This window comes from Elephantulus edwardii, unplaced genomic scaffold (assembly GCF_000299155.1).
Source record: "Elephantulus edwardii isolate Elephantulus edwardi_28Jun2011 unplaced genomic scaffold, EleEdw1.0 scaffold00086, whole genome shotgun sequence".
NCBI classification, from domain to species: Eukaryota; Metazoa; Chordata; class Mammalia; order Macroscelidea; family Macroscelididae; genus Elephantulus; species Elephantulus edwardii.
Window position 1 is genome coordinate 249,297 of NW_006399836.1, and position 11,755 is coordinate 261,051.

The 11,755-nt window shown below is 49.8% G+C and overlaps 1 protein-coding gene across 1 annotated transcript in view; it reads left to right on the top strand.

The window, feature by feature from the left end:
* The window catches only part of EFCAB6 (EF-hand calcium binding domain 6), a 415,417-nt gene that overhangs the window by 72,069 nt on the left and 331,593 nt on the right, over positions 1 to 11,755 (top strand). The window lies entirely within an intron of this gene.

Consider the following 11,755-nt stretch of genomic DNA (forward strand, 5'->3'; position numbering starts at 1 on the left):
CAGTGTGATGGTCTCCTGATCTCCTGACTGCTGGAACCAAGGGTGTTGACTGTGGACCCAAAGAAGATGAAGTTGTTCCAATTTCAGTCTTTTCTCCATCTATCATGATGTTGCCTATTAGTCCACTGGTGAGGAATTTTGTTTTCTTGATGTTGAGATGTAATTTGTATTGAATCGATAATCTATATTTGATCTTCTGTTGCAAGAGCTTCAAGTCTTTCTAATTTTCAGCAAATAAGACATCATCTAATGGAGGTTGTTGATGAGTCTTCCTCTTATCATGATGACACATTCTTCATAGAATTCTTCAGCTTCTTCAATAATATGCTCAGCATACAGATTGAATATGAATGGGGAAAGGATAGATCCCTGATATACAACTTTCCTGATTTTAAGCCATGTACTGTTCCCTCTCCTGTTCAGACAACAGCCCCTTGATCTGGATATAGGTTTTGCATGAACATAGTTAAGTATTCTGAGATTCCTGTTCTCAATACTAGTCATAATTTGTTTAGATCCACATAGTCCAATGCTTTGCATAGTCAAAACACAGAGAGACATTCTTCTGGTGTTCTCTACGTTCAGCCAGGATCCATCTGGCATCAACAATGATTTCCTCGGTGCCACGGCCTCTTTTAAACACCACTTGAACTTCTGGAAGTTCTCTGTCACTGTACTATCTTAGTCATTTGGGGATGATCTTGAGCAATATTTTGTTTATATGTGATATTTATGATATTCATTGATAATTTCCACATTCTGCTTGACCACTCTTTTTGGAAATGGAAGCAAATGTGTATCTCTTCTAACCAGTTGGCCGGGGAGCTGTCTTCCAAATTTCCTGGTACAGACTGATGAGCACGTTCAGGGCTGCATCTGTTAGCTGAAATATATCAATTGGTATCCCGTCAATTCTGGGGCTTTACTTTTTGGCCAAGTCCTTCAATTCAGCTTGGATGTCTTCCTTTATCACCATGGCTCTTGTTCATACGGTACTTCCTGAAATGTTTCTGTGTGGACCAATTCTTTTTGGTACACTGAGCCCGTATTCCCTCATCTTCGGGCCTCCAAGTCCACAGTCACAGTACCAGCTGTAGGGAAAGGTGCTGCTCTCTGTGGCTCTGGAGGAAGGTCCTTTTCCCCTGTCTGCATCTGTAGGTCTGCTTTCCCAGGAGAGTGCCACATGTCCTGGCCTTCCCCTGGCCTCACAGAGACTCACACTCCACTTGGACACCCAGCACATGTCACTTCTGGCCGTTCTTCCCTGGCGTCCTTGGGGGTCACCTCCTGGAGGGTCGAGTGAGATCCTGCCTCATCAGCCGCGTCACTGCTGTGGACTCTGAACCAGTGCCTAGCTGACCCCCCGGTGGGCTTTCAGAGGGCGACAGTCTCAGGGAGGAGTTTGCTCGTCTTTCTCCCAGGCGTGGTTGGTAGGGCTGAGCCAACAGAGGGTGGGACCTTTGGTTTCTGAGGCTGCAAATCTTTACAAGGATTACGGGCACATCCTAGAGGACCTTCTTCCATCAGATTCGGCCGCGATGACACCGAGGCGCCTGGCATCCCACTTGTAACCCTCCTGCAGCTATTGGGTCTTTCAGATTCTGGGGGATTGTTAGACAGCATCCACATTACGTCACTACGTATGTGTGTTTTGAGAGAAAACAAGTCAATTCATATGGTCCTTTCCTGCTGGGAATGTAGAATCTCCTCACACACCTGCTCAATCATTGCCCACCACCACTGAGGCATTTTGACTCATGTTGTTGTCGTTGTTGTTACGTGCTGTTGAGTCATCTGCGACCCACAGTGACCCCTGTATACAGCAGCTCTGCGCCCTGCCCTGTCTTGAGCCAGTCTCGCTGACTCCGACATACCTACCCCCATTGCCCCAGTTACTGTGTCACTCCATCTCACCTGGGGTCTTCTCCCGTGCTGAAGCTCAGAGGCCACAGTTAGAATCAGTCCTCATGTGACTGAAGCAGCCTTCCTGGGTCTGGCTTTGTTTCCCTCTAGTTGATGCCTGGAGTCTCCTATTTGCGGGAACACAGCATGGGGAGGTGCTGGGGGAAGAGACAGACAAGACCCCTTACTGCTCTGAAATGTGACTCAGATCTGGTTCTCATGTTAGGTGGTCACTGTCCTGGCTGTTGGCAGAGTGCTGTAGCAACGTCACAGCGACAGTGCAGGCCTGTGGGGACCTGTCCCTATACCCCAAAGCAGTGCCAGCCCTGTGGGAACCCATCCCTACACCCGAGAGCAGCACCTGCCCCTTGGGGACCCATCCCTATAACTCAGAGTGGCGCCTGTCTTGTGGGGACCCATCCCTACACCCCCAGAGCAGTGCCAGCCCCGTGGGGACCAGTCCCTATACCCGAGAACAGCGCTGGCCTGTGGGGACCTGTACTTACACTCCAGAGCGGTGTCATCCCTGTGGGGACCCATCCCTACACCTGAGTGGTCATCTGGTGTACTTATTATAAGCAGGACCCTTGGCCATGATTCCTTAAAGGATGGACGGGGGGATACAGGAAATGTCTTACGTGCCTGCCACTATTTTTTCACTGTCCTGTTCTTTAGGCCTATTTTCAGAGCTTTCTCATAATTCAGGCTTTTGTTGTTATTGTTGGTTTCGACTGTAGCACCCCTGCCTACAGCATAACACCCCCCGTCTGCCACTGCGCTGAGCACACTGTCCTTGCTCTGAGCCTAATGCTGCCGTCGCTGTGTCCACCCATCTCATTGAGGGTCTTCCTCTTCCTGACTGCCCTCCACGTTTCCGGGCAGGATGTCCTTCTCCAGGGACCGGCTCCTCCTGGCCGCTTGTCCAAAGCGTGTGAGACGGCGCCCCGCCATCCTCACCTCGAAGGAGCACCCTGGCTGTTCCTCTGAGACAGGGTGGTTTGTTCCTCTGCTCCACAGGATAGTTCTCGGCCAAAGCCACAACTCAAACGAAAGCTGAAAGCTCGGGTTTCTTTAGGCTGGACATTACCCATCAGCATCTTAATGAGACTCCCCGTAGGGACAGGCTTGCCTGACAGCAAATTCCCCTCTTCACCTCGGCTGCAAGGAAACCCACAGAACACACGTTTGCCCTGTCCCGGCAGCTTGACAACTTTCAGGGCTGCTTTAGCTCTGTCTAGGAGCCCTGGTGACACAGGGCCCCCTGCATGACTGTTAGCCATAAGGTCAGCAGTTCAAATCCAACAGCCCTTCTGTGAGAGAAAGAGGCAGCCTTGTCCCGTAAGGATGTGAGACCCGATGCAGGGTGGCTGTGAGTCAGCGTGGCCTGGACAGCAGTGGGCTGGGTTAGGGTTCGCTCCCTCGGAGCCAGTCCCCCGTCTCCGAGTTCACTGATGCGACCTGGAGCTGTCTTCTGAGGACAGCAGGACGCGCATATGCTCAGTAAACACACGCGTGGAGGCTGGCCCGTGGGGGCGGACAGAGCGCAGTGTGGACGGGGGTGAAGCCTTTGTGGGGGGCTGAGCCGTGCCCCTCACCTCACCTCCCACATGTCCCCACATTGAGAGCTGGTGTTTATGAGCTTCTGAATGCAGCCTAATTTTTCCCTATCTGGTTTGGCTCATCTCAACCAGCTGGTAAATAGGAAATGTTCGCGGTAGGAAGCCGGTGCTCTGCAGAGTGTAAACAGATGGAATCGATAGAAAGTGACAAGTTAGACTGCGCTATTGAGAATACAGAGCCAAGACCGAGAACATAACAGTCAAGCTCCCCACTCCGTTCCAGCTCATTTAGTCCTGAATAGCGTTTCATATCTGCACAGCTGTGTTGTTCTTTTTTCCCTCTTCCCCCCCTTTCTTCTGGGTTGATAATGACAATTTCAAAGAAAAACTTTAATTAAAGATTTTATACAAAATAGCCAAAAGTAGAATAATAAGGAAAATGAGCATTGGTGTGTTTATCACAAGAGACATCCTTTCTTGTAGTTTCATTTAAAAAAATTTTTTTTTACTTCTTAAATGTAACGCTGATTTAGGAGGAGCGGTGGGGGCGGCGGTGGAGTCGGGGCTGTTGGCCACCAGGAGCCCCTCCCTCCATTCCCAGGGGAGCGAGGGCAGCTTCTGTTCCCTCTCTTTGCGGCTGGAACGAAGTTGGGGTGCAGGAGTAGACGGGAGAGGCCAAGGAGGAGGGGTGTAGGTCAGAAGACAGTAACAAGGGCTGAGTTAATTAGTTGGCCTCGCTTTCCTGGCGAGGGACCCCCTGGAACTAGGCTTCTTGGCACTGAAGGTGTTACCACTGCCATCAAGTCGACTTCTGACCCCCGGGGTCCCAGTACAATGAGGCGGAGCGCTGCTCAGTCCTGCAGTGACCCTGTGACTGGACGTGGCTTGGGCTGCTGATCCGGAAGCGTTGTCGGATGAAGGTCACCAGGCCTTTCTTCCTCGTCTCTGTGAGTCGGGAAGCTCTGCCGAAGCCCGGTCGGCCTCGGAGCAACACACAAGCCGCTGCCGACAAGCAGGTGGTGCCTGAGGACGAGGCCCACGGGGGTGAGGGAACCACAACCAAGTCTCCCCCGAGCCAGGCAAGAGCTCTGCCCCTCAGCCACCAGTGTCCCTCTTAACAGCCACATGTTCAAGACCAGCTGTGGTGGTCAAGTCAGCTCGTGGTGACCCCACGTGTGTTAAAAGAGAGCTGGGCACCGTACTGGGTTTCGGTGGCGGATCGTTCTGAACTAGGTTGCCAGGCCTTTCTACCGAGGGAGCCCTGAGTGAACTTGAACCTCCAGCCTTTTGACGTGCAGCCGTGTGCCCGACCCTTGTGTGCTCGCTGGAGGGGTGTGACTTTGCTGCGTGAACGGGGATTCTCAGCTTTTGGGGAGGCAGGGCTAGCCCTTCTCCTGTCTCCATGAAGCCTGGGTGGTCATGTTTATTTGGGTGCACAGCTTTCCTTCCTGCAGCCCGTGAAGCTATAAAAAGAATTTTAAACAAAGAACCATCGAGTAAAAGCAGCATCCACTGCTAGCAGTTTATTGAGCCGTGTGAGCTCAGCGGGCCATGAATCTGAGCAGTTCTGTTTCCTCCTGTCGATGCGTCCAGGCAGATACTCCGACAGCCCTGTATGCCCCCCAAGTCTGCCCTGGCTTTCTGGTCAAGTGTGGGTATACAAAGCCGAGCCCGGCTGGTCTGGTTAGAAGCCAAGCCTCCAGCTCATCCCATCAGGTGGCCCTTCTCCCTGCACACCTCCTGCCCTGATTCTCCTTCCCCCCATCTGTACCCCACCCCACCATAGTGCAGCGCATGGGCCTGGGAAGAGGACTAGGGAAGGAGGGTTCTCACTGCGCTGTTCTCTGCCTGCGGCACCTAGAGGGATGCACTTCAGGGACCCAAGTTTCTGCGTCAGGAGGGCCACTTCCGGTTTACACTCCCACAACCTCCTCTGGGCCAGCAGCTGGCCTCTCATATGCTCCTAAGATCAGGAGAGTTCACACCCTCTCCCTGTATTACAGTCCTCTTAACCCTGGGAAAGTTTAATAAGTCTCCTGCCTGTGCCAACACAGGATGCAGGCGTCTCTAATCAGCCTCTCCCACTCTGCTGTCTCTCTCCAGGTCTTAGCTCCTTCCCTGGAAGGTGCAGAGTAGATGTCCATCTCCCCTTCTTGAGTGTTCCTGCCTGTACCAGTCTGAGGATTTGTCTGATTTAACACAGCTTCCTCACCATGAATGCTACAGTCACCCCATCATCCATCTATACATCCGCCCATCATTAGTCCATACATCCATCCTCCTATCAGCTATCCATTCTTCATCATCTGTCTACACAGGCATCCCCTCATCATCTGTCTATCCATCCACGTATCTGTCATCTATCCATAGAGCGATCATCCATCCATCCATCATCAACCGTCCATTCTTCATCTATCTATCCATCCGTGTATTCATCTGTCCATAGACCCATCATCCATCCATCCATCCATCTATCCATCCATCCATCAGTCCATCCATCCATCCATCCATCTATCCATCATCAACCGTCCATTCTTCATCATCTATCCATCTATGTATTCATCATCTGTCCATAGAGCCATCATCCATCCATCCATCCATCCATCCATCATCAGTCCATCCATCCATCCATCCATCCATCCATCCATCCATCCATCCATTCATCAGTCCATCCATCCATCCATTCATCCATCCATCCATCCATCCATCCATCCATCCATCATCAACGGTCCATTCTTCATCTATCTATCCATCCATGTATTCATCATCTGTCCATAGACCCATAATCCATCCATCATCTGTCCGTAGAACCATCATCCATCCATCCATCCATCCATCCATCCATCCATCCATCCATCCATCCATTGTGAATCCATACATCCATCCTCCTACCAAATGTCCATTCTTCATCATCAGTTTACACAGGCATCATCACATCATCTATCTCTCCATCCATGTATCCATCATCTGTCCGTAGAACCATCATCCATCCATCCATCATCAAGCCATACATTCATCCTTCTATCAACATCCATTCCATTCTTCATCATCAGTCCACACAGGCATCCCCTCATCATCTGTCTATCGAGCCACAAATCCATCATCTGTCCATAGAGCCATCAGCCATCTCTCCAGCCATTCATCCTCCCATCATCCATCCATCCATCCATCCATTCATCTATCCTTCATCCATTATTCATCCACCCCACATCATTTGTTCATTTTTTCATCCATCCATTCATCCACCATCCACTCATCATCCATCCACCCTTAATTATCTATATATCCATTGATGTTTTCATCCATCTACCCATTATCCATCAACCCATCAACACCTTTGCTTACCCACCATCACCTATCCATCGAGCAAATAATTTGGTGATCCAGGCTTTGGACCTTTGCATGTACAAGACCTTCCCTTTCGCAGAAGATAGGCTGGTGAGGGGAGAAGAGGTGATGGCTTAGGGGAGTAGTGTTAGTTTTTGACACATACTGTTTTCTGGAAATAACGTCTGGCACCAGTTACTTGAAACTCCAACCTTTGATCTCCGTCAGCAATCCTCATCACATTGCCATTTCTTATGCTCTATATGTGAGGCATCTTCCACTTTTACGTTAACCGAATCTGCACCCTATTGTTGGTAGGTGCTGTCCAATTGAGTATGACCCACAGTGACCCTGTGGTCGACAGATCGGAACTCTGTCCTATCCTGTGCCATCATCACGGTCTCGGATATAATTGAATCCAGTGCAGCAGTCACAGTGTCCATCCATCTGGTTGAGGGTCTTACTCTCTTGCACTGACCCTCCACCTTTTCAAGCATGATGTCCATCTCCAAGAAGCCTCTCCTGGTACCATGCCCAAAGTATGTGAGATGAAGCTTTGTCATCTTTCCCTACAAGGAGTACCCTGGCTGCACTTTTTCTGAGCCATATCTATTCTTTTGTCCATCCTTGGAATTTCAGTGCTTTTCTCCAACACCACAATTTAAAGGAATTGGTTTTCTTCTTTTATCCCTATTCATTGTCCAGCTCTTAGATGCATAGCAAATGATTGAAAAGACCATGTCCTGAATCAGGCACATCTTAGTCCTCAAATTAATATCATTAGTCCTCAATAATTTGGAGAGGTGGAGAGGTCCTTAACTGCAGACTTCCAAGTGCAACACGTCTCCTGATTTCCTGCCTGCTGGTACCAAAGGTGCTGGTTGATTGTGGATCCAGGTAAGATGAAATTGTTGACAGTTTGAATCTTTTCTCCGTCTATCACGATGTTGCCCATCAGTTAAGTGGTGAGAATTATTGTTTGCTTTTTGTTGTGTGTGTTTTTTTTTACATTGAGATGCAACCTGTGTTGTAGGCTGTATCTGAGCTTTTGCAACAAGTCTTTCAAGTCCTCCTCACTTTCAGCAAGCAAGGTTGTGTCATCTACATAACATAGGCTGTAAATAGGTCTTCCTCCCATCATGGTGCCACATCCTTTCTCAGGGTTCAGCTTCTGGAATATTCTCAAATCAGTGTGTATTATTTGAGGAGCGCACTCATCCAGCCTATTCATTCCCACTTTATAATGGAGGAAATGGAAGCGACGAGAAGTCAGGGGCTTTTCTGTGGTTACCTGGGTAATAAGTTGAAAGTCTCTCTTCAACCTTGTGCCTGTGGTTGTCAGGACCCTCACTGAGAGGAGGGCAGGTGACGCCATCTGGCCCACTGGGGCTTCCCAGTGCGAGCCCTGCAGCCCAGTGCCGAGTGATGTGGAGAACGATACCCATTCTTCCTCTTCCCTGGTTTTGATATTGTCAGGGTCAGGCACTCCTTCCTGGGGCAGGAGCGTTTATGACTCTGCGCCTCAAAGCTGGTGGTGGTTATTGTGAGGACGGCACAGCATTGGGCAGGGTTTCAGTCTGTTGTTCACATGGTGGTTTACATGAGGTGGCGTTGTTAGATGCCGTCGAGTTGAATACCACTCATAGCAACCCTATGAACAACAGATCTAAACTCTGTCCTGTCCTGTGCCATCCTCACACTTCCTGACACACTAGAGTGCGTCGCAGCAGTCACTGTGTCAGTCCACCTGGTTGAGGGTCTTCCTCTCCTTCACCAACCCTCCACCCTTTGCAGCATCATGTCCTTCTCCAGGGAACAGCCCCTCCTAGCAATATACCCAAAGTAGTTGAGGTGAAGCCTCATTGTTCTTGACTCCAAAAAACACTCTGGCTGATATATGGTATGTCTTTCCAAGACATATCTGTTGTTGTTATGTGCCATCAAATCACTTGCGACTCATAGCAACCCTCTGTACAATAGCTCTGGAGCCTGCCCTGTCCTGAGTCAGTCTCACTGACTCGGATACACCTACCCCCATTGTCCTAGTCACTATATCAGTCTGGGATCTTCCTCTCTTGTGCTGCCCCTCCACCCTTTTGAGCATGATGTCTTTCTCCAAGGATCAGTCTTTCCTGGTGGCATGCCCAAAATATGTCAGACAAAGCTTCAGAATCCTTACCTCCAAGGAGCAGCCTGATTTCACCCTCTCCAAGATGAATCTGGTTATTCTCTCAGCAGTCCATATTCAACACTCTTCTCCAGTACCACAACTCAAAGGCATCAATTCTTCTTCTGTCATCCCTAGTCATTGTCCAGTTCTCGATGCATAACAAGTGATTGCGAAGACCATGGCCTGGATCAGGTGCACCTCAGTCTCTAGACTGACATCATTGCTTCTCAGTACTCTGGAGGGGTCCCTGGCAGCAGACTGATAGCCATGTGGTGCGTAAGGAAGGGCAGAGATATTATGCCACAAGACAGCATCGTAGGCAGGAGCTCGGGGCAGGAACCGTTCTCCAGTGCTGCCTGAGAGGGAAGCCCTCCCTGAAATGTACACATGGGAGTTGGACTTAACTTCTAAGAGTGAGACGGAAACCAGATCTGTTTGTGGTGGTTGACTCCGAATCACCTAACACCTTCAAGCCCCATTGAAATACAGATGCATATTTAAGTCTTTAACTTAAATTTTGCTCCTAGCTTTCTTCCATAGTACCCACTCCCTTCTTACTTCACTCTTGTTGGGTTGGGCTTCATTTCTTTGTTTGGCATGTTGGTGGACAAGTCCAGGTGCCCACCCACACTTCAGATCCTCAGAGTTTTTCCCACCCTGCTTCTCTCAGCCCCGCTGTCCAGACAACTCCCCCACTGCTGGTCTGTCTTCCCTGGGTTGGCCTTCCTTTCCCCCCTCTGCCAATCTGTGCCCACCAGACCCCAGTGCTGGGTGGGGAGAAGATCACAGGTGTCTGCCCTGGCATGGTTATAGAGGGGACATGGAGAGGGAGGTCAGAGGTGTCTCCCTTGGAAGTATAGGAGGGACATGGAGAGGGATGTCAGGGGTGTCTGTCCTCGGGAGTGTAGGGGGGACATAGGGAGAGAGAAGGTCAGGGGTGTATCTGTTCTCAGGTGGGAATAGTGGGGCCATGGGGAGATGTTAAGTCAGGGGTCTCTGGGGCTGTGGGCAGGCAGGTGTGGGGATGGGCTGTGGGTGGCAGGCCTGTGGAAGAGGCTGGGGTCAACCCCCTGACCTGCCCCTTCATAGAGCCCAGCCCACCTTCTGACTCCTGAGTCTTTCATGGGAAGCCAAAACCTCAGCTCACTTGCTCTTTCTGTTTTATTTCTTATTTTCTTGTGTGTGGTGTAGTCCGTGTTATGTTGGGCTGCTAACTGAAGGGTTGGTAGTTTGAATCCACCAACTGCCACGTAAGAACAGGATGTGGTAGTTTACTCCATAAAGATTTGTGTTGTTTGTTATGTCCCGTCAAGTCACCTGCAACACATAGCAACCTTATGTACAACAGCCCTAAACCCTGCTCTGTCTTGTGCCAATCTCACTGTGTCCAACACACCCATCCCGATTACCCCAGTCAGTGAATCAATCCACCTCACAGAGGGTCTTCCTCTCCTGTGCTGTTCCTGCACCCTCCCAAGCATGATATGCCTCTTCAGGGACAGGCCCCCTCCTTGCAACATGTCCAAAGTATGTCAGATGAAACTTCAGAATCCTTGCCTCCAAGGAGCAGCCTGGCTTCACTCTCTCCAGGATAAACTTGTTTGTTTCCCTAGCAGTCCATGGTATATTCAATGCTCTTCTCCAACACCAAGGCTCAAAGGCATCAACTCTCCTTCTATCATCCCTAGTCATTGTCCAGCTTTCTAATGCACAGCAAGTAATTGCAAAGACTATGGCCTGGATCAGGTGCACCCTAGTCTCCAGACTGACATCATTGCTCTTCAGTACTTTGGAAAGGTCTCTGACAGCAGTCTTTCCCAATGCAATTTGTCTTTTAATTTCCTGGCTGCTGGTACCAAGAGTGTTGACTGTGGAGCCAAGCAAACGGAAGCTGTCAACAATCTCAATCTCTTCATCATCCATCATGATGCTGCCGGTTGGCCCAGTGGTGAGAATCTTTGTTTTCTTGATGTTGAGCTTCAATCCATATTGAAGGCTGCAGTCCTTGACCTTCTGCAGCAAGCACTTCAAATCCTCCTCAGTTTCAGCAAGCAGGGTTGTGTCATCTGCATAACACAAATTGTTGATGAGTCTACCTCCAGTCTTGATGGCACACTTCTCCTCATAGAGCCCAGCCTCCTGGATGATCTGTTCTGCATACAGGTTGAAAAGATATGGAGATAGGATGCATCCCTGGCGTACGCCCTTCCCAGTTTTGAACCATGCAGTGTTTCCTTGCTCTGTTCTGACAACTGCCTCTTGGTCAGGTATAGATTTTGCATAAATACAATCATGTGTTCTGGGATTCCCATTCTTCTCAGAGTCAGCCACACTTTGTTGTGATCCACACAGTCAAATGCCTTTGCATAGTCAGTGAAATAGAAATGTTAAGAGCCTCAGAATCCTGAGGGGGTCACTGTGGGTGGGAATGGACTCCAGGCAGTGGGTTTGGTTGGTTCCCCCCACAGTGTCATCAGTGCTGCTCCCTGTATTCACTAAAGACCTTCCACTGCCTTCACTTGAACCTGATGAAGGAGGTTGGTGAGGAAGGAAAGCCGGGTCCCAGAACCTGTTCCCTCCAGGGAGCAGACATCATCAGCTCTGAGGACCAGGGTCGCCTGTCCAGCTGGTCAGCCTGCCCTCCGCCCTCCACGGGCAGGAACGGCTGTGCTGTGCGTTCCTGGGTACGAGTGGCCAAGTTCAGTAGAATCCACTTTCAGATAATAAGATCTGCAATTCACTTAACTTTCACTTGTCGAGAAACCTTCCTCTTTGGATTTGTTTTTTTTTGGTAAGG